We start from the raw sequence: 26500 nt of genomic DNA, 5'->3' as shown, positions 1-26500 counted from the left end.
CATCTGTGACATTCAATTTATACCCGGGGGATGGAGACAAACACACTACAACATAAGACACTGTCAGCAGCAACTTGTTTAACCCTTTGTGCGGATTGTGATTAATTTTTCATCCAAACGGGAAGACATGAACATTCTATCAGTCGTCATCACAGTGAGAGCAGACATTGTACAGTAAGCGCTCGTGTTATTATGTTTGCCATTGATATTTCTTGCTCAGCGCTTATCAGTACTGCTACATGATGTTGAGTGTTTCACTGAAACAGAGTTGCTAAAACTTGTAGCTTACCCTCCTTAATGAAGGACCAACAATATAAGGTTCTGGACCATCATTTTCGTTGCTGACTCTTCCAAAGTCTGCATGATTTGCATTGTTGTTGGTGGGGAAGGGATCTGCGCTTCCGACCTCTACATCACGTGTCTGGCTAGCTCGTTGTCTCTCAAAATGGCTCGGGAATCTCTGTGAGATTGACACTATTTTGATCATATCTATTTACTAGCAAACTTTGGAAGTCTTTCGGTATTATACTTCAGATATATATATATATATATATATATATATATATATATATATATATATATATATATATATATATATATATATATATCGTCGTGGCTTGTGCAGCCCTTTGAGACACTTGTGATTAAGGGCTATATGAATAAACTTTAAATGATTGATTGATACATGTTTCTACTGACACAGATGATAACATACATAGTTTTTTTCACTAGTTTGAAAGTATTTGAATATTTGTGCTGCCTTGTCTGACCTCATGTCACTTTTTACAGTCGGTACGTTTTTATACAATAAATTAGTCCTAATTCGTCAAATTTCACACCGACATGTGAAGTTCTATTTTCCATTCTCACCACTAGGGGGCGACTGTTGTCATCTCTGCTTGTTGTATCTATGTGGGAATGGATATACGGTAGAAGAAGAGAACGGTAGACCAGGGGTTAGTGCATGTGCCTCACAATACGAAGGTCCTTCTGTGTGTAGTTTGCATGTTCTCCCCGTGACTGTGTGGGTTCCCTCCGGGTACTCAGCCTTCCTCCCACCCACAAAAACATGCACCTGGGGATAGGTTGATTGGCAACATTAATTGGCCCTAGTGTGTGAATGTCTTCTGTCTATCTGTGTTGGCCCTGTGATGAGGTGGCGACGTGTCCAGTGTGTACCCCGCCTTCCGCCCGAGTGCAGCTGAGATAGGCTCCAGCACCCCCCGCGACCCCAAAAAGGTAGAAAATGGATGGATGGATGGAATGTTGCATGCTGAGAAGCTAGCGCCAGTAACTTTCAAGCTCCGGATCTAACATATAAGTACTTTCCACTGCTATTTGGAGATGTTTGTAATGTTTTAATGTGTTTAAATGACACTTCTGGTTGTCAGGATCATTAGGGACGTACAAAAAGATGGCTATTTTAGTCAACCATTTGATAAGGTTTCTTTTGTTCACCAGTTCTCTCAAACATGTCACCTAATTAAAGGGTCTTCTTTAGGATTATTCTGACAAGTAGGTTTCTATTTTATCATATACTTTAACAAAACTGACCTATTTTGGCTACCGTATCTGTACTTTGTGCTGGTTTGGCGTAAACAGTCCCTCCTACTACCGGCTTGTTGATCCTCGCCAGGTAAAATGCCGGTTTCAACCGTCTCTTGTGCTGACACTGGATTGGTGAAACAGAGTCATGTGACTGCCAGCCTCCGTTTAATTGGTCAAATGGAGTCAAACCTCACTAGCGCATACTTTGGATTGGTAAAACAGTCCTGACAGTGCCTGCCGGAAGAAGGCTTGCAGACAAACGAATACATCTTTGCAAGCCTGAATCAATAGAATATAAATAATTGTGATACAAATACATTTAACGATCTGAATGAAACTCAATGTAAAGGAGTAAAAGTTACAAAAATACTCAAGTAAAGGTAGAATGTTTGCATTAAAACTACTTTGTCGAATACCATTTATCCAAACAGTTAATCAAGTAAATGTAACAGAGTAAATATAGCGCTTCACTACCCACCCCTGGCTACATGGCATCTATAACGTTGCACAAGTGCAGAGTTCAAATATATATGTTAAAAGTGAACAAGGTGCACAAGAGTACTTCCTAGAGTAACATGTTTCGGCCGAGACAGGTGTGGCCAAACACAACTAACTCATGAGCATTAAAGCTACAGGCTTACTAAAAACACACACCTACAGCTAAGGATGGGTAACTTTTACATTTGAACCAGTCCCAATACCTGGGATTTTTTAATACCAATACTCAACAGTGCCAATGTTTTATACTTTTGTATCTAAAATCCATTTTTTTTTAATTGGAACATTTACAAATGAGCTGATTATGATAAGTTTATGATAACACTGTACTCAGTGGCCTTGTGGTTAGAGTGCCCACTGAGTCATACCAAAGACTATAAAAACCCATTACCTCCCCGCTTGACACTCAGCATCAAGGGTTGTAATTGGGGGTTAAATCACCAAAATGATTCCCGAGCGCGGCCACCGCTGCTGCTCACTGCTCCCCTCATCTCCCAGGGGGTGGAACAAGGGGATGGGTCAAATACACCACACCTAATGTCTGTGTTTGTGTCTATCAGTGGTAATTAATTTGCGTCCAGTTATTTTGTCACTCTATATAACATTTTATTATTACATTTCTGAGTCATCAGCTTTGTTCACATTGAAAATTGCAACATTATCTGCTACGGTGCTTCTTAATTATTTTTTGCTAACCCTTTAATACCATTAGCACCATTTCTTCGATGATATATTGTTAAAAATAGATGTATTATGGCTAAAATAGCCCATGTTTGAGAAGCCAACTCTTAGGTCCAACAGAGTTAGAACTAATACTTTAAATTTCAAACTAAACTTCAAAAGCCAATGCCAAAAAGTTTGCCCACCCCTGACCAAGAAGCAGTTTTGTCTGAGTCTGCTCTTAGTGCTGCTGGAGTGATGACCAAGTGTTAGTCTTTGGGATGTAACAATGACCTAAATTCGCAACGATGTTATAATAGCAATATTGTTGAATGTGCTCAAAAAGTAATTATACACACACTGAAATCCTTAGACTTTTCGAAACACTAAAATAAATAGGAACAGTTTAAAAAAGCTACTGTTTTGTATTTTTTGTTTTTATTATGCTTCACTTATAGTGTCCCATCTGTTTTAATGCTTTAACTTGTATTGGTCAAATGGTAAATGGGTTATACTTTTATAGCGTTGTTCTACCTTCAAGGTACTCAAAGCGCTTTGACACTATTTCCACATTCACCCATTCACACACACATTCACACACTGATGGTGGGAGCTGCCATGCAAGGCCCTAACCAGGACCCATCAGGAGCAAGGGTGAAGTGTCTTCCTCAAGGCCACAACGGACGTGACGAGGTTGGTAGAAGGTGGGGATTGAACCAGGAACCCTCAGGTTGCTGGCACAGCCATTCTGCCAACTGCGCCACACCGTCCCCAAATATCAAATATTGTTTTGTACTTTGGCACTTTAAGATATTTTTAAATGAAAAGTGTGTTGCAAAATAAAACATTGTATTTCTGATGGGCATTCTAAGCTACTCTTTTTTTAGCTGTCTTTGAACGCACCGTAAAACCACCATTGTGTTTGTAGGATAAATATGCACAGGTGCATACCTTAGTTACTCAGATGGTAATGTGTTTAATAAGTTTAGATTGGGGTATGGCGTTCCTTTATGGGGAAGGATGTTAATGTTTCTTGTTTTCATAGTAGCATTTAAGCCCCGAGCTCCCGCTGACTGCCAGGAGCTTTAATGTGTTTATCGTTAAGAGTTATCGCTTTATCCCTAGTCTGCAATATGACCTGACGTCACACGCAACCCGGTTACCGAAACATGGCACAGGTTAGGGCGGTGCCCAAAAAAATCCCCTGTTGTACACTGTTGCGAGTTTTTAGACGTATTTCAGATTGGTGGAAAATAGTACAAAATGGGACCTTTCCGATGAAGTGACAGCTCGATGATGAGTGTTTGCCCCCCACAGTGTGAAGTACACTGCTATTGTGTTTGCATTAACATCAGTCAGCCATGAATTGATTAACGTGGACCCCGACTTAAACAAATTGAAAAACTTATTCAGGTGTTACCATTTAGCGGTCAATTGTACGGAATATGTACTGTACTGTGCAATCTACTAATAAAAGTTTCAATCAATCAAACAATGTGTTTGTATAAGTTTAGATTGGGGTATGGTGTTCCTTATTGGGGAAACCCGTTAATGTTTCTTGTTTTCACGTTAGTTTTTAAGCCCCGAGCTCCCGCTAACTGTTTGGGGCTTTTAATGCGGTTATTGTTAAGTTATCACTTTATCCCTAGTCCGCAATATGACCTGACGTCACACGTAATCCAGCTACCGAAACATGGTACGGTTTAGGGCGGTGCAAAAAAAAATCCCCTCCTACAATCCACTGTTGTGAGCTTTTAGACTTATTTCAGATTGGTGGGAAATAGTACGATATGGGACCTTTCCGATGACAGCTTGATTTGTGAGCGTTTGCCCCCCAAAGTGTGAAGTACACTGCCGTTGTGTTTCCATTAACGTCAGTCAGCCATGAATTGATTAACGTGAAACCCGACATTAAAACGTTGAAAAACTTATTCGGGTGTTACCATTTAGTGGTCAATTGTACAGAATATGTACTGTACTGTGTAATCTACTAATAACAGTTTCTATCAATCAATCAATCTATGTGTTTGTATAAGTTTAGATAGGGGTATGTCGTTCCTTTTTGAGGAAAGACGTTAGTGTTTCTTGTTTTCACGTTAGCATTTAAGCCCCGAGTTCCCGCTAACTGTATGGGGCTTTTAATGCTGTTATCTCTAATAGTTGTCGCTTTATCCCTAGTCTGCAATATGACCTGACGTCACACGCAATCCAGGTACCGAAACATGGCACAGGGGCGGTGCATAAAAAAATCTCCTCCTACAATACACTGTTGTGAGCTTTTAGACCATGGGTGTCAAACTCTGGCCCGCGTGTAATTTAATTTGGCCCTTGAGGCAATATCTAATTAACATTACAGCTGGCCCGCCGTTATTACACAGCAGCGGTGCCGCAGTAACCAGGGGCGCCGCTAGAGATTTTGGGCCTCATGAAAATAATCTTTACAGGGCCCCAAACACATAATTTCATATAATTTCATCATCAGAGGCCCCCTCCATCATGGGCCCCTAAAATCCGTCTCCTTTACCCCCCCTTTTCGGCGCCCCTGGCTGTAACACCGCAGAAATTTCTCACTTGCCAATCCTCCCGAAGTTCAGTGCCCCTCCCGAAAATCTCCCGGGGCAAGCATTCTCCCGATTTCCACCCGGACAACAATATTGAGGGCATGCCTTAAAGGCACTGCCTTTAGCATTCTCTACAACCTGTCATCACGTCCGCATTTCCTCCATACAAACAGCATGCAGGCACACTCCTCATAATATTTGTGGCTATTACACACACATAAGTAAATGCAAGCCATACTTGGTCAACAGCCATACAGGTCACACTGAGGGTGGCCGTGTAAACAACTTTAACACTGTTACAAATGTGCGCCACACTGTGAACTCACACCAAACAAGAATGACAAACACATTTCGGGAGAACATCTGCACTGTAACATAACATAAACACAACAGAACAAATACCCAGAAACCCTTGCAGCACTAACTCTTTCGGGACGCTACAATATATTTTGATATTTACCTCAGAAGGCTGCAAATAGAAGAGGCATTAAATTAGTATTTAAATTGTATTTGATATGCCATTGATATTTTTCAATTATTATTATTATTATTATTATTTGAAACTCGATTTTGCATGTCACTATAAAGTTATATAAGCCTTGCTTGTTCAATGTTCAATGCAAAACTTGTTTGGGTCCCTGTTAAAAGGTTCAACCTTGGCCCGCGGCTTTGTTCATTTTTAAATTTTGGCCCACTCTGTATTTGAGTTTGACACCCGTGTTTTAGACTTATTTCGGATTGGTGGAAAATAGTACGATATGGGACCTTTCCGATGACAGCTTGATTGATGAGTGTTTGCCCCCAACAGTGTGAAGTACACTGCCATTGTGTTTGCATGAACGTCAGTCTGTTGCTGGAGGTGACCTTGGAAGCGTCAACCTCTTAAAATCCAGATGGTTTGTTAGAGTTGTGTCTTATCGGCAAGTTTGATGCTCTTGGAACGTGCGCTGGGGTGGGAGGGGTGGGGTGGTTGTCTTCCACTTTGCCCGGTGACGCTAAATTGAAGTGGCAAACAACAGAGATGACAGTGAAGTTCTTTGGCACTCGGTTGGTTCGCACAGAGTCACTGGGAACTTTAGTGGTCTCGAATGAAAAGCTGCCATGTTCTCTTCGTTCTGTGTTCAGGCGTGCATATTTGCCAGGTTACCTCGCTTCAACAATGACTGCAAAGCCGCACGTCGGCGTTATCTGTCAGGAAAGCCCTTGTGTAAATGTGTAAGTAAGAGTCGTCCACACGCAGGCAAACTGATGGGCACTTTTGTAACACTGCAATACTAGAGTGCTTTTTTTTTTGTTTTGTTTTTTTTATTGCTCGTGAGCTTGTCACCGATGCCAGGGAGGCGACTCAATATTGTTTAGCTTTTAGTCCAGATGGCAGAAGTGCAGGCGTATCATATTGGATGGCACACTTGCATGCTTTAGGTTAGGGGCTAATAAAAGACTGTAATTAACAGATAATGTCTTTTATTTGCCACATGTTCACTTTTGAATGCACACTCCATATTGCGGCATCGATGTGGACTATCAGCAACTCTCTTTTTAAAAAAAAAAAGTTATACATGCTCGTTCGCAGAGTTGCGGATGCACCACTTCGTGGATGCACTTATGCCCACGCTCGTAAATTCACATTTGCATGACACACTATGGCAAAGTAACTGACCTGCCACTCTCACTCAACATTATGTGCTTGCACTTTTCTCCCTGGCTGCCCTCATTTTGTTCTCTACTCTCTCTTCCCTCCATCCCGTCTACTACTGTGTCGTCACGCCTCTCATTTGCATCGCGTCGATGCCTTCCTATTGATGCTGCTTTTCAATCTGAAAGCTACTCTTGTGCTGAGTTTGTGCAAGGATTTTGCTGATTGCCGAGAAATCCGGCTAATCCAGTGCAGACTCGGGACCGAAACCCACCCAAACGGACCACCCGCAGGGACAGTTTCACGGACCTTGATACGCTGACACTGCAACCTAGGTGTAGCTGGACCTGAAGTAAATCTGATTGTGTGTACATGTCAGCAAATATTTCTAAGGGCTAAATTTTAAGAAGGGAAACAATTACACAATCATTATTCTGCTCCCAGCGCAGTAAGTCAATAAGGTCCTAGGCAATTTGACCGATCTTTAGGTTCCAAGCAAACCACATCGGCATGTTCCCGACTCAACCTTTTGGCACATTTTGTTCATTGAAAAAATGTTGATGGTAAGAAGTCATTGTTACAACTGTTGGATATGAATTCAAACCATAACCAAGCATGCATCACTACAGCTCTTGTCACAAAGAAAATGTCACGACCTGTCACATCACGCCGTGACTTATTTGGAGATTTTTGGGTGTTTTCCTGTTTTGTTGGTATTTTCCTGTAGCGGTTTCATGTCTTCCTTTGAGTGCTAGTCCCCGCACACCCGTTTTGTTTTAGCAATTCAAGACTATTTCAGTCCTTCCTTGTGTGGACATTGTTGATTGTCATGTCGTGTACGGATGTACTTTGTGGACGCCGTCTGCTCCACACGCTGTAAGTCTTTGCTGTCCTCCAGCGTTCGGTATTTGTTTACTTTGTAGCCAGTTCAGTTTTAGTTTTGTTTTCCATAGCCATCCCTAAACTTCATGCCTTTTTTTTTTATATTTGGTTTAAGCATTATATAAGACATTTACAAAGCAATTAGCTACCTGCTGCCACCTACTGATATGGAAGAGTATTACACGGTTACTCTGCGGAGCTCTAGACAGCACCGACACTCAACAACGGCACTTAAAGGCCTACTGAAATGAGATTTTCTTATTTAAACGGGGATAGCAGGTCCATTCTATGTGAAGTGAAGTGAATTATATTTATATAGCGCTTTTTCTCTAGTGACTCAAAGCGCTTTACATAGTGAAACCCAATATCTAAGTTACATTCAAACCAGTGTGCGTGGCACTGGAAGCAGGTAGGTAAAGTGTCTTGCCCAAGGACACAACGGCAGTGACTAGGTTGGCAGAAGCGGGAATCGAACCTGCAACCCTCAAGTTGCTGGCACGGCCACTCTACCAACCGAGCTAAACCGCCCCGGTGTCGTACTTGATCATTTTGCAATATTGCCATATTTTTGCTGAAAGGATTGAGTAGAGAACATCCATGATAAAGTTCGCTACTTTTGATCGCTAAATAAATGGCCTTGCCTGTACCGGAAGTAGAAGCCGATGTGCGTGTGACGTCACCGGTGTGAGGACTCCTCACATCCGCACATTGATTACAATCATAGCCGCCAGCAGCGCGAGCGATTTTGATCGAGAAAGCGACAATTTCCCCATTAATTGGAGCAAGGATGAAAGATTTGTGGATGAGGATAGTGAGAGTGAAGGACTAGAAGGAAAAAAAAAAAAGACGAGGGCAGTGGGGGCGATTCAGATGTTATTAGACACATTTATTAGGATAATTCTGGAAAATCCCTTATCTGATTATTTTGTTACTAGTGTTTTAGTGAGATTATAAAGTCATACATCAAAGTCGGAGGGGTGTTGTGACCGCCAGTGTCTCTGAGTGAAGTCATGGAGGAGCAGCTCCAGGAAGAACGACACAAGCTCCGCTCATGTTTACGGTAAGAGCCAACTTATTAACACAATTTTCTCACCGAAACCTGCCGGTTGACATTTGGTCGGGATCCATGTTTGCTTGATTGCTCTGTTCCAAAAATAAACCTTCACAACAAACAAAGAAACACCGGCTGTGTTTTGGTTGCTACAGCCTGCCGAAATACACCGCTTTCCACCAAATGCATTTTTCTTTGTAGTATCCATTATTAATTAAACACATTGCAAAAGATTCAGCAACACAGATGTCCAGAATTCTGTGTAATTATGCGAATAAATCGGACGACTTTTAGCCATGAGTGGTGCTGGGATAGAATGTCCGCTACAACCAATAACGTCACAGTCCCGCGTCAACATAAGCGTCATCATTCCGCGACATTTTCAACAGGACACTTTGCGGGAAATTTAAAATTGTAATTTAGTAAACTAAAAAGGCCGTATTTGCATGTGTTGCAATGTTAATATTTCATCATTGATATATAAACTATCAGACTGCGTGGTGGGTCGTAGTGGGTTTTAGTAGGCCTTTAATATGCAGATTATAATTCCTGGTTTGCATAAAATATTTTCAACCCACTGTGATGAGGTGGCGACTTGTCAAAGATGTACCCCGCCTTCCGCCCGATTGTAGCTGAGATAGGCTCCAGCCCCCCCGCCACCCCGAAGGGAATAAGCGGTAAAAAATTGATGAATGGATGGATTTTTAACCCAAATAGGTGAAATCATATAATCTCCCACGGCACACCAGACTGTATGTCACGACACACCGGTGTGCCACGGCACAATGGTTGAAAAACACTGCCCTACAGTGTTTGACAAAGGAGCAGTGGCACACAGTATGGCATTCATTTACTGGTTTGCAATGCCAAGTAGATAAATAGAACCGCTTTTAAGATGGTTTATTATTAAAGAACATGCATACACACCTAGTTTTCACAAATAATAATACTTGTTGTCTTAATTCCCTTTTCCCACTCATGTCACTCACCGCCCACCAAAACCCTCCCATCTCACCAATTCTCTCCGCTTTCCTTTATCTCTCTCTCTCTCACTCTCTGACGCTCTGTCTCTCTCTCTCTCTCTCAAACCATCGCTCCGTCTGTGAGCCACGGTTGCCATGGTTACAGTTTGTTCTGTTCATTAGGCGCCTGCTGTGCCTAAACAGACTGTTAACATCTTAATTACTCATCCTCCCGACCCCGCTGCACCAAAAACAAGCCAGTCTTACTTAATATCAGTCTTGTATTGACTTTAAATGAGTTCCTGACTCGGAGTGAATGCTTCCTTCACGTTCCCAACTGCTATTTCCTCCTCATTTTCTCTATCAATTGCTTATTTTCAGATTCCCATCTGCTCACGTTTCGAAATGGCAGACGCCCTCGCTAACTAGCGATGAGATATTGGAGGAAATGATAGACGATTCCAGCCAATTGATGCATACCCGCTTATTAGTCAAAATGTATCAAAAGTAAGAGAGCAAAGAAAAAATGCTACTGATTTAGTAGGGCTGTGAATCTTTGGGCACCATACAATTCAATTTGATTGTTGGGAGTAACGATTCCATTCTCGATTCACAATGATTCTCGATTCAAAATCTATACTTTTTAAAAAAAACATTGGGTGCCAGTTGTATGATTAATTACATTCCACAATAAAATAGATTAACAGCTCTGACTAATTTCTATAGTACTTAAAAGAAAACTGGCTTTCTCTAATAAAATTATTTGACCCAAACATTTACTAAAGTGGCTGGACAGGACAGATCTGGGGAGTAAAATAACAATACAAAATATATATATATATATATACATATATATATATATATATATATGTGTGTATATATATATATATATATATATATATATATATATATATATATAGTACAGGCCAAAAGTTTGGACACACCTTCTCATTCAATATGTTTTTTGTTAATTTCCACAACTATTTACATTGTAGAATTTCACTGGAGGCATCAAAACTATGAATGAACTCATGTGGAGTTATGTACTTGATTAAAAAAAGTGGAAATAACTTAAAACATGTTTTGTATTCTAGTTTCTTCAAAATAGCCACTCTTTCTTCTGATTACTATTTCGCACACTCTTGGCCTTCTCTCGATGAGCTTCAAGAGGTAGTCAACCTGAAATGGTGTTCTTGAAGCTCATCGAGAGAAGGCCAAGAGTGTGCGGAAAAGTAATCAGAGCGGGGGGGGCTATTTTGAAGAAACTAGAATATAAAACATGTTTTCAGCTATTTCACCTTTTTTTAAGAACATAACTCCACATGTGTTCATTCATAGTTTTGATGCCTTCAGTGATAATTTAAATCTGTAAATAGTCATGAATATAAAGAAAACATGTATTGAATAAGAAAGTGTGTCCAAACTTTTGACCTGTACTTTCACACACACGTTCACACACTGATAGCGGGAGCTGCCATGCAAGGCCCTAAGCACGACCCATCAGGAGCAAGGGTGAATTGTCTTGCTCAAGGACACAACGGAGGTGACGAAGTTGGTAGAAGGTGGGGATTGAACCAGGAACCCTTAGGTTGCTGGCACAGCCACTCTCCCAACCATATATATATATATATATATATATATATATATAGTGTTAAGGTTTCTGTTGTTTATCCGTTAAACAGTGCTCAATATCGGGGTAGAGCGGAATATATGTTAGGTCAGAAAAAAACACAAGAGGCTATATCATCCATACAAGCCTGTTTCGCTGACGGAAACCTGCGAAACAGGCTTTTAGGCGCTTGGTTTTTTTCCTGACACCTAATGTGTGTGTTTGTGTATATATATATATATATGTATGTATGTGTATATATATATATATATATATATATATATATATATATATATATATATATATATATATATATATATATATATATATATATATATCGTATTTTTTGGAGTATAAAACGCTCCAAATTATAAGTCGCACCTGCCGAAAATGCATAATAAAAAAGGGGAAAAACATATATAAGTCGCACCGGAGTATAAGTCGCATTTTTGGGAGATTTTTTTTTGATAAAACCTAACACTAAGAATAGACATTCGAAAGCCAATTTTAAATATATAAAGAATAGTGAACAACAGGCTGAATAAGTGTACGTTATATGAGGCATAAATAACCAACTGAGAAGGTGTCTGGTATGTTAACGTAACATATTATGGTAAGAGTCATTCAAATAACTATAACATATAGAACATGCTATACATTTACCAAACAATCGGTCACTCCTAATCGCTAAATCCCATGAAGTCTTATATGTCTAGTCTCTTACGTGAATGAGCTAAATAATATTATTTGATATTTTCCGGTAATGTGCTGATAATTTCACACATAAATCGCTCCTGAGTAAAGTCGCACCCCTGGCCAAACTATGAAAAAAACTGCGACTTATAGTCCGAAAAATACGGTCTGTATATATATATATATATATATATATATATATATATATATATATATATATATATATATATATATATATATGTTTAGCCTAAGTTACTGTTAGTCTTCTTATAGCATGTTGGAAAAAGTAACAGATTGTCCTGCATATACTTAAACGTTGTCATTCACAGGAAAAGTGCCATGAAAATACCACCTTGCTCCTAAGCCACAACTGCACCAACATATTATGATTTTAATCCCTGATCCCAAAACCCCCCCACCTCCCTTTCCCTCTGCAACAGCTTTGTGGAAACTCAGTAAAGTCATCCTTTTTAAAAAAAAAAAAAAAAAAAAAGAAAATACTCCTTACAAAGAAACAAACATGACCTCCTCGGCGCAGGTGAAGATGCGAGCACAGATTTGCATCATGCGTCTGCTGACCGAGCAAATTACACTCTTGGGTAGCGCCTTCCCGGAACACCTTTCAAGACCTTTTGGGGGGAGTCATGCGTGACAAATTAATGGCGGGGCGGGGAGGGGAGGGGGTGGCAAAGGTTTGTCGAGTAGGAAGAGCGCCAGATAATGGCCGCCGTCTTTCTCATGGTCCGTCAGTCGTTTGCGCTCTGCTTGATAACCATTTTGGTTTCTCCCTCGTTCGATGTCGTCACTTATGTTGACTTGACCTCTTAACCCTCATCAAGATCCTCTGACCCCACCCCTTTCCCTCTCTGACTACATTACCTTCCCTCCTGCACTCTCTCTCCTCGACTCCATTTCTCTCCTCTTATCCTCCCATACATCCACTCAGTCGGTCTGATCCCCTGTGTCAGCGTGCCAAATCTGTGTGTGTGTTTGTGTGTGTGTGTGTGTGTGTGTGTGCCATTGCAACACAAAACGGCCATAGCCTCGAATCCCTGCAGCGACACCCAAACGGTGCGCCAGGTGAGATTACATTTGAAGTCAAGCTTGCAAGTAATCTGATACTGGGCAGCCGGCGAATGCAGACACACGCACAAACACACACACACACACACACACGCACACACACACACACACACACACACACACACAGTAACTAACCAAAGGCTGCAGATGAAGGAAGCTCAGGGGAATATAGTGTCAAACATTTAATCAGGTGTAAATTGATCAAATCGGATGGATGGGATAAAAACAAGCTGTGTGTGTGTGTGTGTGTGTGTCCATACATGCTCTTTTTTTGTTTTTTTCAGACTGTCCAGTGTTAGTGTGTGTGTGTGTGTGTGTGTGTGTGTGTGTGTGTGTGTGTGTGTGTGTGTGTGTGTGTGTGTGTGTGTGTGACTGCGTTTTAGACAGAAAATGGAGTCTTCTCTCCAGTGAGTGTTCACTGCATTGGCGTGCTCAATGATTTAGCTGTGCATACATTTGGTTGTATCAATGCCCGTGTGTGTGTGTGTGTGTGTGTGTGTGTGTGTGTGCGTGCGTGCGTGCGTGCGTGCGTGCGTGCGTGCGTGAGTGAGTGAGTGTGTCTGTGTGTGTGTGCTTGCATACTTTACCTGTAACGTCTGTGCTGGACAACTGGAATCAGCTGCACATTTTATCCGTGTGTGTGTGTGTGTGTGTGTGTGTGTGTGTGTGTGTGTGTCTGTGTGTGTGTGTGTGTGTGTGTGTGTGTGTGTGTGTGTGTGTGTGTGTTTAAATCTGTCCTGCACGTCAAAAGACGGCCGTGAGAAATTCCATGATATCCCCTTGAAGTTTTTACCGAAGGGGGGACAGCTTGGGAAAATGTGAATTACTCTCCCACTGGTGGCCTTGTATTGTATTCCCCAGGTGGAGGCCACAGTTTAGAAGAAAGAAAAAAATCCACTTTTCTTGAAATCCTCTTAAAGGGCTTTTCGATATTGATGTCTTATTTCCCGAAGGCTTGAGTTCCGCCAGGTGGGGCGTCCAGGAGGCAGCGATGTTTACCTCTCTCCCTCGCCTGCGCGGCCCCCGTCGCACCTCCTCCCGCGCCGTCCTCGCACATCCCGGCCGTCGCCTAGGTTATTTATTCATCTCCCTTCCCAGGCTGGCTTCTACCCGAGTAAGGCTCCGTGCCGCCATGCAATTAGGTCCCCTTCCTCAGAGCGTCCGCCGAACCGTCAGCGGGCTCCGGCGTGGCACCTTTCGGAGTCCCCCCTCGGCTGCATCGTTTCCGCCTTTGCCAGATGACCTTGGAGAGACGCGCGACTGGGTAGGAACCCTACGGGAGAAGAGAGGAAGAGGAAAAAGAAGTGCGCCTGATTGTTGTCACACCTTGGCTTTGCGGCGGCTCCCTCCAAAAGAAAAAATCCTCCCTCGCTCTCTGGCGGACGGGCTCCGGTGCCTGTCTGTCAGCATGATCAATAGTCCAGGGACCCTCTTAACGTCTCTGTGGCGTCTGTCTCCACGGCGAAACAGCAGCACACAAAGTAGCGCATTGATGCACACACACACACACACACACACACACACACACACACACACACACAACGAAACAAGCGAGCTATTGATCGTCAGCGTGAATGTCAGACAGTTGAAAAGTGGGCTTGTCAATGATCTCTGACACTGAAGAAGTCCATGCAGTTATGAGCATGCAGCTCAAAGTGCAATCTCCCTCCCTATGCAGCATTCCTGCTGGCATGCATTGATGCTTTCTCTCCCCCCCCCCCCCCCCCCCCCCCCATCTTTTCTCGCCCTTCTGTTTACTTTGCGACTTCGAAAAGCTCAATAGCTATTTTGCCTGCCTACACGGGGGGGGGGGCGTCTTCAGCCTCTTTCATCCTAGATGTGAAAAGGTGGAGATACTAACCTCGTTTTCCGGATCATTCCACCGACGACTACAGAAGCCCGTCACATCTTCATCTCGATGACACGCTCGCTATCTCGGGCTCGGCGGCGAAACAACACCCATCGCTTTCAAGCCCCTCACTGGCGCTGTCTCGCTCCCCCCCACCCCACCTCTCTCCCCTTTCCCGCCAGCCGGTCGTTCCCTGGCTCAGTCTGGACAGCTGCGGCACTCTGTCTGCCACCTCTGTCGCTCATGCATCGGGGCTGCAAGCTGATTGAAATTTAAGTCCTGGTAATCCCACAGAACAGGTAGTGAATGAATGCCGGGAAGAAGAAGAACAAGACGAGCTGTCTCTCTGTCTCTCCCTCCCAATCTCTCTCGCTGCCTCCCTCTTTTCCTTCGCTCTCTCGCCCTCTCTCTCTCAGAGTTAGTATTCCACTGAATTCCCTCCTCCTGATAGTCACGTCTTCCCTGCATTCATCTGCATCTTATTCATTTGTTTGAACTTTTCCTCCAAGGAGGACGAAGGGACATAATCTCTCCCTGTTGGCGCCTATCACAGACAGGCAGACAGAGAGAGAGAGAGACATTGCAATAGTAAAGACTTGAGTAGAAGGGTGTAGGCTGTATGGAAAAGACTTTATTAATGGGGAACTAATTAAGAAGGCACATGTACAAACCCGGGGCTTCACGGTGGCAGAGGGGTTAGTGCGTCTGCCTCACTATACGAAGGTCCTGCAGTCCTGGGTTCAAATCCAGGCTCGGGATCTTTCTGTGTGGAGTTTGCATGTTCTCCCCGTGAATGCGTGGGTTCCCTCCGGGTACTCCGGCTTCCTCCCACTTCCAAAGACATGCACCTGGGGATAGGTTGATTGGCAACACTAAATTGGCCCTAGTGTGTGAATGTGAGTGTGAATGTTGTTTGTCTATCTGTGTTGGCCCTGCGATGAGGTGGCGACTTCTCCAGGGTGTACCCCGCCTTCCGCCCGATTGTAGCTGAGATAGGCGCCAGCGCCCCCCGCGACCCCAAAAGGGATTAAGCGGTAGAAAATGGATGGATGGATGTACAAACCCTGTTTCCATATGAGTTGGGAAATTGTGTTAGATGTAAATATAAACGGAATACAATGATTTGCAAAATATTTTCAACCAACATTCAGTTGAATGCACTACGAAGACAACATATTTGATGTTCAAACTGATAAACATTTTTTTGTTGTTGCAAATAATCATTAACTTTAGAATTTGATGCAGGAAACACATGACAAAGAAGTTGGGAAAGGTAGCGATAAATGCTGATAAAGTTGAGGAATGCTTATCAAACACTTATTTGGAACATCCCACGGGTGTGCAGGCTAATTGGGAACAGGTGGGTACCATGATTGGGTATAAAAACAGCTTCCCCAAAAATGCTCAGTCTTTCACAAGAAAGGATAGGGCAAGGTACACCCCTTTGTCCACAACTGCGTGAGCAAACAGGCAAACAGTTTAAGAACAATGTTTCTCAAAGTGCAATTGCAAGAAATTTAGAGATTTCAACATCCATGGAGACCTGTCTCCCATCGAAAATGTGTGGCGCATTATGAAGCTTAAAATACGGACTGTTGAACGACTGAAGCGCTACATAAAACCCGAATGGGAAAGAATTCCACTTTCAAAGCTTCAACAATTAGTTTTCTCAGTTCCCAAATATTTATTGAGTGTTGTTAAAAGAAAAGGTGATGTAACACAGCGGTGAACATGCCCTTTCCCAACTACTTTGGCACGTGTCCCAGCCATTAAATTCTAAATTAATTATTAATTTTCAAAAAAAAAGATAAAGTTTATAAGTTTGATCATCAAATGCCGTGTCTTTGTAGTGCATTCAATTGAATATGGGTTGAAAAATATTTACAAATCATTGTATTCCATTTATATTTACATCTAACACAATTTCCCAACTCATATGGAAACGGGGTTTGTAGGTAGCTGAGGGCTATTTGTGTTTCCATATTGTATTACTCTTTTTATTTTATAGCGAATCTGGGGCGTTTATGGTGCTAAACTGCAGAGAGGACGAGACAGTAATTAAAAGCCGGCGATAAATAGAGGGAATAAATCGCTCATAACGCATTAAGTTTGTAACAACGTGTAATGATTCGGACAGCTAAAGTGTAATATATAACACGGCAGCAACAGAAGCAATGTTGTCACGGTGGTGAGCATACACGCCAACCCTCCTGATTTTCCCGGGAGACTCACGAATTTCAGTGCCCCTCCCGAAAATCTACCGGGGCAACCATTCTCCCAAATTTCTCCCAGTTGGCGCCCGGAAAACAATATTGGGGCGTGCCTTAAAGGCACTGCCTTTAGCGACTTCTAAAACCTGTCGTCACGTCCGCTTTTCCTCCATACAAACAGCGTGCCGGCCCAGCGTCATAATATTTACGTCTTTTACACACACATGAGTGAATGCCAGGCATACTTGGTCAACAGCCATACAGGTCACACTGAGGGTGGCCGTATAAACAACTTTAATACTGTTCCAAATAGGCGCCATACTGTGAACCCACACCAAACAAGAATGAAAAACACGTTTCGGGAGAACATTTGCACCGTAACACAACATAAAAACAACAGAAAAAATACCCAGAACCCCTTGCAGCACTAACTCTTCCGGTACGCTACAATATACAACCCCTCCCGCGCCCCCATCTCCCGAATTTGGAGGTCTAAAGGTTGGCAAGTATGGTGTTGCTGAGCAAAATCTTCCACAAAGTGGAATATTTGATGTGAAGTAATCAGAGCCTTGTATGGGTCAATAATTCATAAAAAGCATTGATATTGATTCAATATTATGTTTTGAGCAATGAGTTTTAAAGAAAAAACATTTTTTGTTTTATTAGTCAACATTGCAACTTTTTCTAAATTACATTTCACCCGTAAGGTTTTTTTTATTCCTCTTTTGTGGGACTTTAAAACATTAGTTGCGGGCCGCAAATGGCCTCCGGACCACACTTTTAATAGCCTGACTCTCGCCAGATCCTTGTATTTCACTGAGCACCACACAAGGTTCTGGGACTTCTCAATAGGAGCTGTATTTCAGAAAGTGGGGTCTTGTAAAAAAAAAAAAATAAATAAAAAAAAAAAAAATTATACGGGATTGGATATATCACTTGTCTGATATCTTGAATGACACGCTACTTCAACCACTCACATCGAAATCAACCCGTAACTCTTATGAATGGTGTTGAGAAAAATAAATCAGTCTAAGCCTGGGCCCCTGGAGAGGGGGTCCAGACTGAGGCCAAGGGGGAAATAAACCTCATAGTCATAACACACATAAACATGTGTAAGAGAGAAACATAAAAGAACACAAAGGACATTAAATACATTAAAAGAGCAGAGCTGATGCAACAAGACATTTCTACATACAGCTACAAACATAAAACAACAAAAACAAAAAAATATACACTGTGGTGGCCTCTGCGGTGTTCCACGCCATCGTCTGCTGGGGTGGGAGGAGCATGGTCAGAGACAGGAGCAGACCCAACAAAGCAACCAAGAGAGCCGACTCCACACTCGGCCAGTGTCCAGTTTGCAGTAAATTTTTGGGGTCCCACTTTTTTGGAAGCCTTTTGAAAACAAATAAGACATGCATGCATTATCAATCAATCAATGATTAATAATATAGCCCTAAATCACTAGTGTCTCAAAGGGCTGCACAAATCACAACAACATTCTCGTTAGAGCCCACATAAGGGCAAGGAAAACTCACGCCCAGTGGGACGTCGGTGAGAATGATGACTGAGAAACCTTGGAGAGGACCACATTCTTTATTGTGTTTTTGGAAAAAAGTTGTCATAAACGTTACTTAATTCATTAAAAAAAATAATACATAAGAAAATACATTTTCATGCATATGTAAATGTATTCATTCACTTTATTTTTTCCTTCATGGATCTAATAACGGCGCCGCTATTAATAGTTTGTCTGCGTTAACGCTTACAATAATATCGCTAATACTTGGTTAATATTCAAGTCACGTAATGTAAATGGAGTAATGTTGGTGCTTTTATAACTTTTATTGGATTTTATGGGCAAAATATTGTATCTCCCTTTGACTTTTATTAACATGTATTTAATATTTGGAATAAAAAAAATAAAAAAAATCCATGGTCATGTCTTTCATAATAATTGTGAAGGATAGGCAACCTTCCAAAAAAGGGCATGTCCCCTCTAATAGTATTTGATATGTGTTTATATTGACAAATGTCTTGTCGTAGACTGCAATATTGTTCTATTATTATTACGTATGTGTCCAGGGCCCCCGAAAAGTGAAAGATAAAAAAAAAAAAAATCCTTCTTATTGCGTGTGGCTGCAGCGGTTATATCAGGGCGCCTCGCTGCACACAGCTCTGCAGGCTGTGTGACATATTAAAGTGGCCACTCCGCTACTTCCCTCCATTTAGAATTACTAAATCGGCTGTTTAGGAATGCTTCAATTGTCATAAAAATATGGAAGTCATGGTGAAGGAGGAAGGTTACCCGACATGGTGGCAAGAGAAAGGTAGCACATTGAACATAATAAACGACCGTCGCTCTTTGCTACAGTATATTTATTTAAGATCAAGTTAAAACTAATTTGCATCTGGAATCAGTGAAACAAATACTAATTTGATACTGGGGAAGATATGGTACTGTATGCTAAAATGGCTAATACCAGCTAGAACAGGGGTGTCAAACTCAAATAGAGAGTGGGCCAAAATTTTAAACGGAATAAAGCCGCGGGCCAAGGTTGAACAAATTAACCTTTTAATAGGGACCCAAACAAGTTGGGCATTAAATATTGAACAAGCAAGGCTTATATAACTTTAGTGACATGCAAAATCCAGTTTCTAATAATAATAATAATAATTAAAGGAATATATCATTGGCATATCAAATAAAATTTAAATAAAAATGTTATGTCTTTTTTTTCTATTTGGAATCTTCTGAGGTAAATATCACATTTTTTCCACAGGCTAATAATAAATTTGAAAATAAAATAACAATAATGAATGAACCAAACATTCAAGCCTTGAAGTAGCGAGAGAAAATGCATGAATAAAACGTCAATTATTGGTCAGTCTGCTGGAAGTTTCCCGGAAGAGTTAGTGCTGCAAGGGTTTCTGGGTATTTGTTCTGTGCGGATGTTCACCCGAAATGTGTTTGCCATTCTTGTTTGGTGCGGGTTCACAGTGTGGTGCATATTTGTAACAGTGCTGAAGTTGTTTATACGGCCACCCTCAGTGTGACCTGTATGGCTGTTGACCAAGTATGCATTGCATTCACTTGTGCGTGTGTGTTTGTGTAAAAGCCACAAATATTATGTGACACGCTTGTGAAGACTCTTCTTCGGCATGGTAATGCCGGTGTGGTTTTCCCGTGGATGCGTCGAAGCAGAACACAGCAAAAGTAAGATATAAGGTATTTATTTAATAACAAAAGTCTATGAACAAAAATACTGGTGTAAAGAGAAAAAGTAAACAAAAGACGCTAGCGTGAAAGCTAGGATAAAACAAGGAAAGCTAAAACTTGGTACGAGGACACAAAAAAGTAAACAAAACATTTAGCATGAAAGCTAGACAATAAAGTGGCTTGGCGTGAGAGCTAGCGAGAAAATACATACGAATGATGAGAGTCGTCACTGATGCGCGTGGGCAAATTAGGATCCGAGAATGAGTGAACAGAAAAGGTGAGCTTAAATAGGAGGGTGATAATTATTAGCAGGTGTGCGGGGCGAGACTAGCAGGTGGACTGATGTGTAACCATAGTGATGGATAAAAACAGGAAATAAACGGGTCAGACAGAGAATGAAAAAACAAACACGTGAAGATCTGAGCAGCAGATCGCAACAGTATTCCCCCCCAACAAAAGACAGATACCAGATGTCTTAAAAAACAAACAAAAACTTGAACCCCCTCCCCAAAACCAGAAAGTTCACAAACGAAGGGAGGGCGGAGGGAGGCCACGGTGGAGGGTCGCCAGATCGCATGTCCCCGAATCCACCGAGGACACATCATGTGGCGGCGGCGGGTGGAACGCTGCTGCCGAAAAAGTTTTGGCGGGCGACCTCGAAAAGGCCACATTAGTGGCCGCCTCGCAGGATGAGGTGCCCGGCGAGGCGGACGACCCGGGCACGGCCACATCCGTGGCCGACATGGAGGAGGGAGTGTCTGGCGAGGAGGATGACCTCGCAGAGGCCACGCCCGTGATCGACGTGGTGGACGACGCCTCAGCACCGAAATCCCAGCAGGCTTGGAAGCAGCAGACGAGGGTGCGGGGACTGCAGCCAAAGCAGGCCCGAGTGCAGCTGGCGAGGATGATGCGGGTGCTGCAGGAGTCGTCGGAGGCGGCCTGGGAGCCGCAGGAGTCGTCGGAGGCGGCCTGGGAGCCGCAGGAGTCGTCGGAGGCGGCCTGGGAGCCGCAGGAGTCGTCGGAGGCGGCCTGGGAGCCGCAGGAGTCGTCGGAGGCGGCCTGGGAGCCGCAGGAGTCGTCGGAGGCGGCCTGGGAGCCGTCGGAGGCGGCCTGGGAGCCGTCGGAGGCGGCCGCGGGAGCCGTCGGAGGCGGCCGCGGGAGCCGTCGGAGGCGGCCGCGGGAGTCGTCGGAGGCGGCCGCGGGAGTCGTCGGAGGCGGCCGCGGGAGTCGTCGGAGGCGGCCGCGGGAGTCGTCGGAGGCGGCCGCGGGAGTCGTCGGAGGCGGCCGCGGGAGTCGTCGGAGGCGGCCGCGGGAGTCGTCGGAGGCGGCCTGGGAGCCGCAGGAGTCGTCGGAGGCGGCCTGGGAGCCGCAGGAGTCGTCGGAGGCGGCCTGGGAGCCGCAGGAGTCGTCGGAAGCGGCCTGGGAGCCGCAGGAGTCGTCGGAGGCGGCCTGGGAGCCGCAGGAGTCGTCGGAGGCGGCCTGGGAGCCGCAGGAGTCGTCGGAGGCGGCCTGGGAGCCGCAGGAGTCGTCATCGACGTGAATGCAGGCGTAGTCGTCGGTGGTGCTGGTGTGGGTTCCAGCCCCGTCGTCGACGCTGGTGTGGGCTCCAGCCCCGTCGTCGACGCTGGTGTGGGCTCCAGCCCCGTCGTCGACGCTGGTGTGGGCTCCAGCCTTGGAGTTAGTGCTGGCGTGAGAACCAGTTTAGAGTCTAATTCTGGCGTGAAAACCAGGTCAGAGTCTAATTCTGGCGTGAAAACCAGGTCAGAGTCTAATTCTGGCGTGAAAACCAGGTCAGAGTCTAATTCTGGCGTGAAAACCAGGTCAGAGTCTAATTCTGGCGTGAAAACCAGGTCAGAGTCTAATTCTGGCGTGAAAACCAGGTCAGAGTCATGTGCTGGTGTGAGAACCAGACTGGGAGCAGGTGTCGGCTTCAGCCGAGGAGCAGGTGTCGGCTTCAGCCGAGGAGCAGGTGTCGGCTTCAGCCGAGGAGCAGGTGTCGGCTTCAGCCGAGGAGCAGGTGTCGGCTTCAGCCGAGGAGCAGGTGTCGGCTTCAGGCGAGGAGCAGGTGTCGGCTTCAGCAGAGGAGCAGGCACAGGGGTCTGCCGAGGAGAACTAGGGGACTGGCTGTGAGCAGGACTAGGACTATGATGAGTGATAAGACAAACACTAGGACTCGGGCAAGGACTTGAGAGAGGACCAGGACTTACAATCACACTAGTGCTTTGAGAAGGGCTTGGGCAATGACCAGGACTTACAGTCATACCAGGGCTTGGGCAAGAACTAGGACAAACGGTCAAACTAGGGCTTGGGCAAGGACTGGGACTAACAATCAAACTGGTGCTCGGGCAAGGACTAGGACAAAGACTAGGACTTACAGTAACACTGGGGCTCGGACAAGAACTTGGGTAAGGACTAGGGTTCGGACTAAGACCACGAGGGGAATCAGTACTAATTTTACAAAGGCAAGAAACAAGACTCGGGACCGGACTCGGACTACGGATCAGTCTACGAGTGGAACTAGGACGACTACGAGAAAGACTAGGACTACAACTAGAATCAGAACGGAAACTCGGACCCGGACTTGGACTACGACTCAGTCTACAAGTCGGTCTACGAGTAGGACTAGAGCATGGGCTACGAAGAAGGCTGGGACTCGAACTCTGAGAGAGACTGTGACTAAAACTAGAACTAGGGCACAGACGGAACACAAGTGGAGGAGGTCTAAGAGGGCGTGACTTGACCGGGGAGAACACCGGTGGAGGAGGTCTAGGAGGCCGTAGTGGCTTAACAGGTTTAACAGGGGTGAACACCGGTGGTGGAGGTCTAGGAGGCTTAGTAGTAATACTGGCCCTCCCCTCGAGACCCGGATTCCAGACGGGGTCCCGTTGGATAGAGGCTGACCGTAAGGGTGGACGGTGGGAGGTTTGGAGGAGGGCAGACTCCACCCCATTAGTCTGTATGAGGAGAGGATTGTTCTGAGCAGCAAGAAATTTCTCCTCCAGCTCCAGTTCAATCAAAACTCTCCTGTACCACTCGTCCATCCAGGCAGGACTATATTTTTCTAGGTCAGTTTCAAAATCAGGTGACGTAGGGGTAGGACGTGAAATAGGCTGAGATGTGGGCGGGGCCAAAGTAATGGGAGGCTGATCTTGACAATTAACATACTGAGGGTGACTAGAATCAATATAAATGTCCTGATACTGTGTGAAAGTATTATTACTGTCCAAGTTTTTGGAAAATGGCTGAGATATATCGTCCACAATAAAAAAATCTTCTGAAAATATGTCATCAACAGAGGCCGGTGTTGCGACACCGGTGGGCGTTCCCCAAATGACGTCATCGCTTGTGTCAGAAAAAGTGTCATGGCAGCTTAAGGAATGATTTGAAAAAAAACAAGCAGGATTACCGGTAATGACGGGTGAATCCTGGACGGGGTGAAACTTGCTGTGTCCATGGGGAGGAATAAGTGGTGCTGGAACATTACTGCCGCGCGGGGGACCTCTCCACTGGACCCCCCGCTTCTTCGGGGCAGCGCGAACGGCTTCGGAGGAGACTTCAGGCCCACAGTCGAGTCTTTCCTGCTCCCAAGCCACGAGCTCCAACCACAACCCTAAGTCGAAGGGTTCCTCCCGTGGTTTCGACGCGGAAAAACAACTTGATGCTCGGATCCTACTGTGAAGACTCTTCTTCGGCATGGTAATGCCGGTGTGGTTTTCCCGTGGATGCGTCGAAGCAGAACACAGCAAAAGTAAGATATAAGGTATTTATTTAATAACAAAAGTCTATGAACAAAAATACTGGTGTAAAGAGAAAAAGTAAACAAAAGACGCTAGCGTGAAAGCTAGGATAAAACAAGGAAAGCTAAAACTTGGTACGAGGACACAAAAAAGTAAACAAAACATTTAGCATGAAAGCTAGACAATAAAGTGGCTTGGCGTGAGAGCTAGCGAGAAAATACATACGAATGATGAGAGTCGTCACTGATGCGCGTGGGCAAATTAGGATCCGAGAATGAGTGAACAGAAAAGGTGAGCTTAAATAGGAGGGTGATAATTATTAGCAGGTGTGCGGGGCGAGACTAGCAGGTGGACTGATGTGTAACCATAGTGATGGATAAAAACAGGAAATAAACGGGTCAGACAGAGAATGAAAAAACAAACACGTGAAGATCTGAGCAGCAGATCGCAACAACGCTGTTAGTATGGAGGAAAAGCGGACGTGACGACAGGTTGTAGCGAACGCTAAAAGCATTGCCTTAAATGCACGCCCCCAATATAGTTGTCCAGGTGGAAATAGGTAGAAATTCGGGAGAATGGTTGCCCCCGGAGATTTTCAGGAGGGACACTGAACTTTGGGAGTCTATCGGGGAAATTAGGAGGGTTGGCAAGTATGAGTATTAGCGGTGAATGCGGTCACAGCGGCACCGACGCTGTATAACACCGGCGGGCCAGCTCTAATGCTAAATTGATATTGCCTCAGGGACCAAATTAAGTTACACGGCGGGGCAGATGTGGCCCGCGGGCCAGAGTTTGACACCCATGAGCTAGAAGAAAGAATAAAAGCACTGGCATAGTATTACTGTATATTTCACAGTACTTTAAAATAAAGTTACAGTATTTTCAAAACTCGACAGTGTGCCTTATAACCCGATGTACCTAATGCAGTGGTTCTTAACCTTGTTGGATGTACCGAACCCCACCAGTATCATATGCGCATTCACCGAACCCTTCTTTAGTGAAAAATAAAAATGTTTTTCAAATTCAAGATAAAGTTACACCGTATTTTTCGGAGTATAAGTCGCTCCGGCGTATGTCGCACCTGCCGAAAATGCATAATAAAGAAGGAAAAAAAACAAGCCACACTGGAGTATAACTCGCATTTTTGGGGGAAATTTATTTGATAAAATCCAACACCAAAAATCGACATTTGAAAGGCAATTTAAAATAAATAAAAGAGTAGTCAATCAATCAATGTTTATTTATATAGCCCTAAATCATAAATGTCTCAAAGGACTGTACAAACCACTACGACTACGACATCCTCGGAAGAACCCACATAAGGGCAAGGAAAATGGAAAATTCACACCCAGTGGGACGCCAGTGACAATGATGACTAGGAGAAACCTTGGAGAGGACCTCAAATTTGGGCAGCAACACCCCCCCTCCTTCAGGGGACCGAAAGCAATGGATGTCGAGCGGGTCTAACATGATACTGTGAAAGTTCAATCCATAGTGGCTCCAACACAGCCGCGAGAGTTCAGTTCAAAGCGGATCCAAGACAGCAGCGATAGTCCCGTTCACAGGAAACCTTCCAAGCGGAGTCGGATCAGCATCGTAGAGATGTCCCCAACCGATACACAGGCGAGCGGTCCATCCTGGGTCCCGACGAGCGGTCCATCCTGGGTCCCGACTCTGGACAGGCAGTACTTCATCCATGGTCATCGGACCGGACCCCCTCCATAAGGGAGGGGGAGACAGAGGAGAAAAAGAAAAGAAGCGGCAGATCAACTGGTCTAAAAAGGAGGTCTTTTTAAAGGCTAGAGTATACAGATGAGTTTTAAGGTGAGACTTAAATGCTTCCACTGAGGTTGCATCTCGAACTGTTACCGGGAGGGCATTCCAGAGTACTGGAGCCTGAACGAAAAACGCTCTATAGCCCGCAGACTTTTTTTGGGCTTTAGGAATCACTAATAAGCCGGAGTCTTTTGAACGCAGATTTCTTGCCGGGACATATGGTACAATACAATCCGCAAGATAAAATCTGGCGCTAGACCGTGTAGTATTTTATATGTGAGTAGTAAAACCTTAAAGTCACATCTTAAGTGCACAGGAAGCCAGTGCAGGTGAGCCAGTACAGGCGTAATATGATCAAACTTTCTTGTTCTTGTCAAAAGTCTAGCAGCCGCATTTTGTACCAACTGTAATCTTTTAATGCTAGACATGGGGAGACCCGAAAATAATACGTACAGTAATCGATAGTGAACAAAAGGCTGAATAAGTGTACGTTATATGAGGCATAAATAACCAACTGAGAAGGTG

At 44.1% G+C, this 26500-nt stretch overlaps 2 protein-coding genes across 4 annotated transcripts in view; one reads left to right on the top strand and one right to left on the bottom strand.

The window, feature by feature from the left end:
* Window positions 1–15411, bottom strand: part of LOC133560788 (leucine-rich repeat and fibronectin type-III domain-containing protein 4-like) — a 69740-nt gene extending 54329 nt beyond the window's left edge. The window contains exons 1-2 of one of the 3 annotated variants that reach the window (XM_061913718.1): window positions 15045–15411; window positions 13771–14637 (exon numbers count right to left, since the gene is read on the bottom strand). The gene's annotated coding sequence lies outside the window, so the exon portion shown is untranslated. The remainder of the gene's footprint in view (window positions 1–13770; window positions 14638–15044) is intronic. The other 2 variants (XM_061913717.1, XM_061913716.1) reach the window with 2 other exon arrangements.
* LOC133560789 (pyruvate carboxylase, mitochondrial-like) overlaps window positions 1–26500 on the top strand; it is a 692938-nt gene that overhangs the window by 482989 nt on the left and 183449 nt on the right. The gene's annotated exons all lie outside the window — the stretch shown is intronic.

Source organism: Nerophis ophidion, linkage group LG10, assembly GCF_033978795.1.
Source record: "Nerophis ophidion isolate RoL-2023_Sa linkage group LG10, RoL_Noph_v1.0, whole genome shotgun sequence".
NCBI classification, from domain to species: domain Eukaryota; kingdom Metazoa; phylum Chordata; class Actinopteri; order Syngnathiformes; family Syngnathidae; genus Nerophis; species Nerophis ophidion.
Note: the sequence above shows the minus strand (reverse complement) of the source record. Positions and strands in the feature narration are given on the sequence as shown.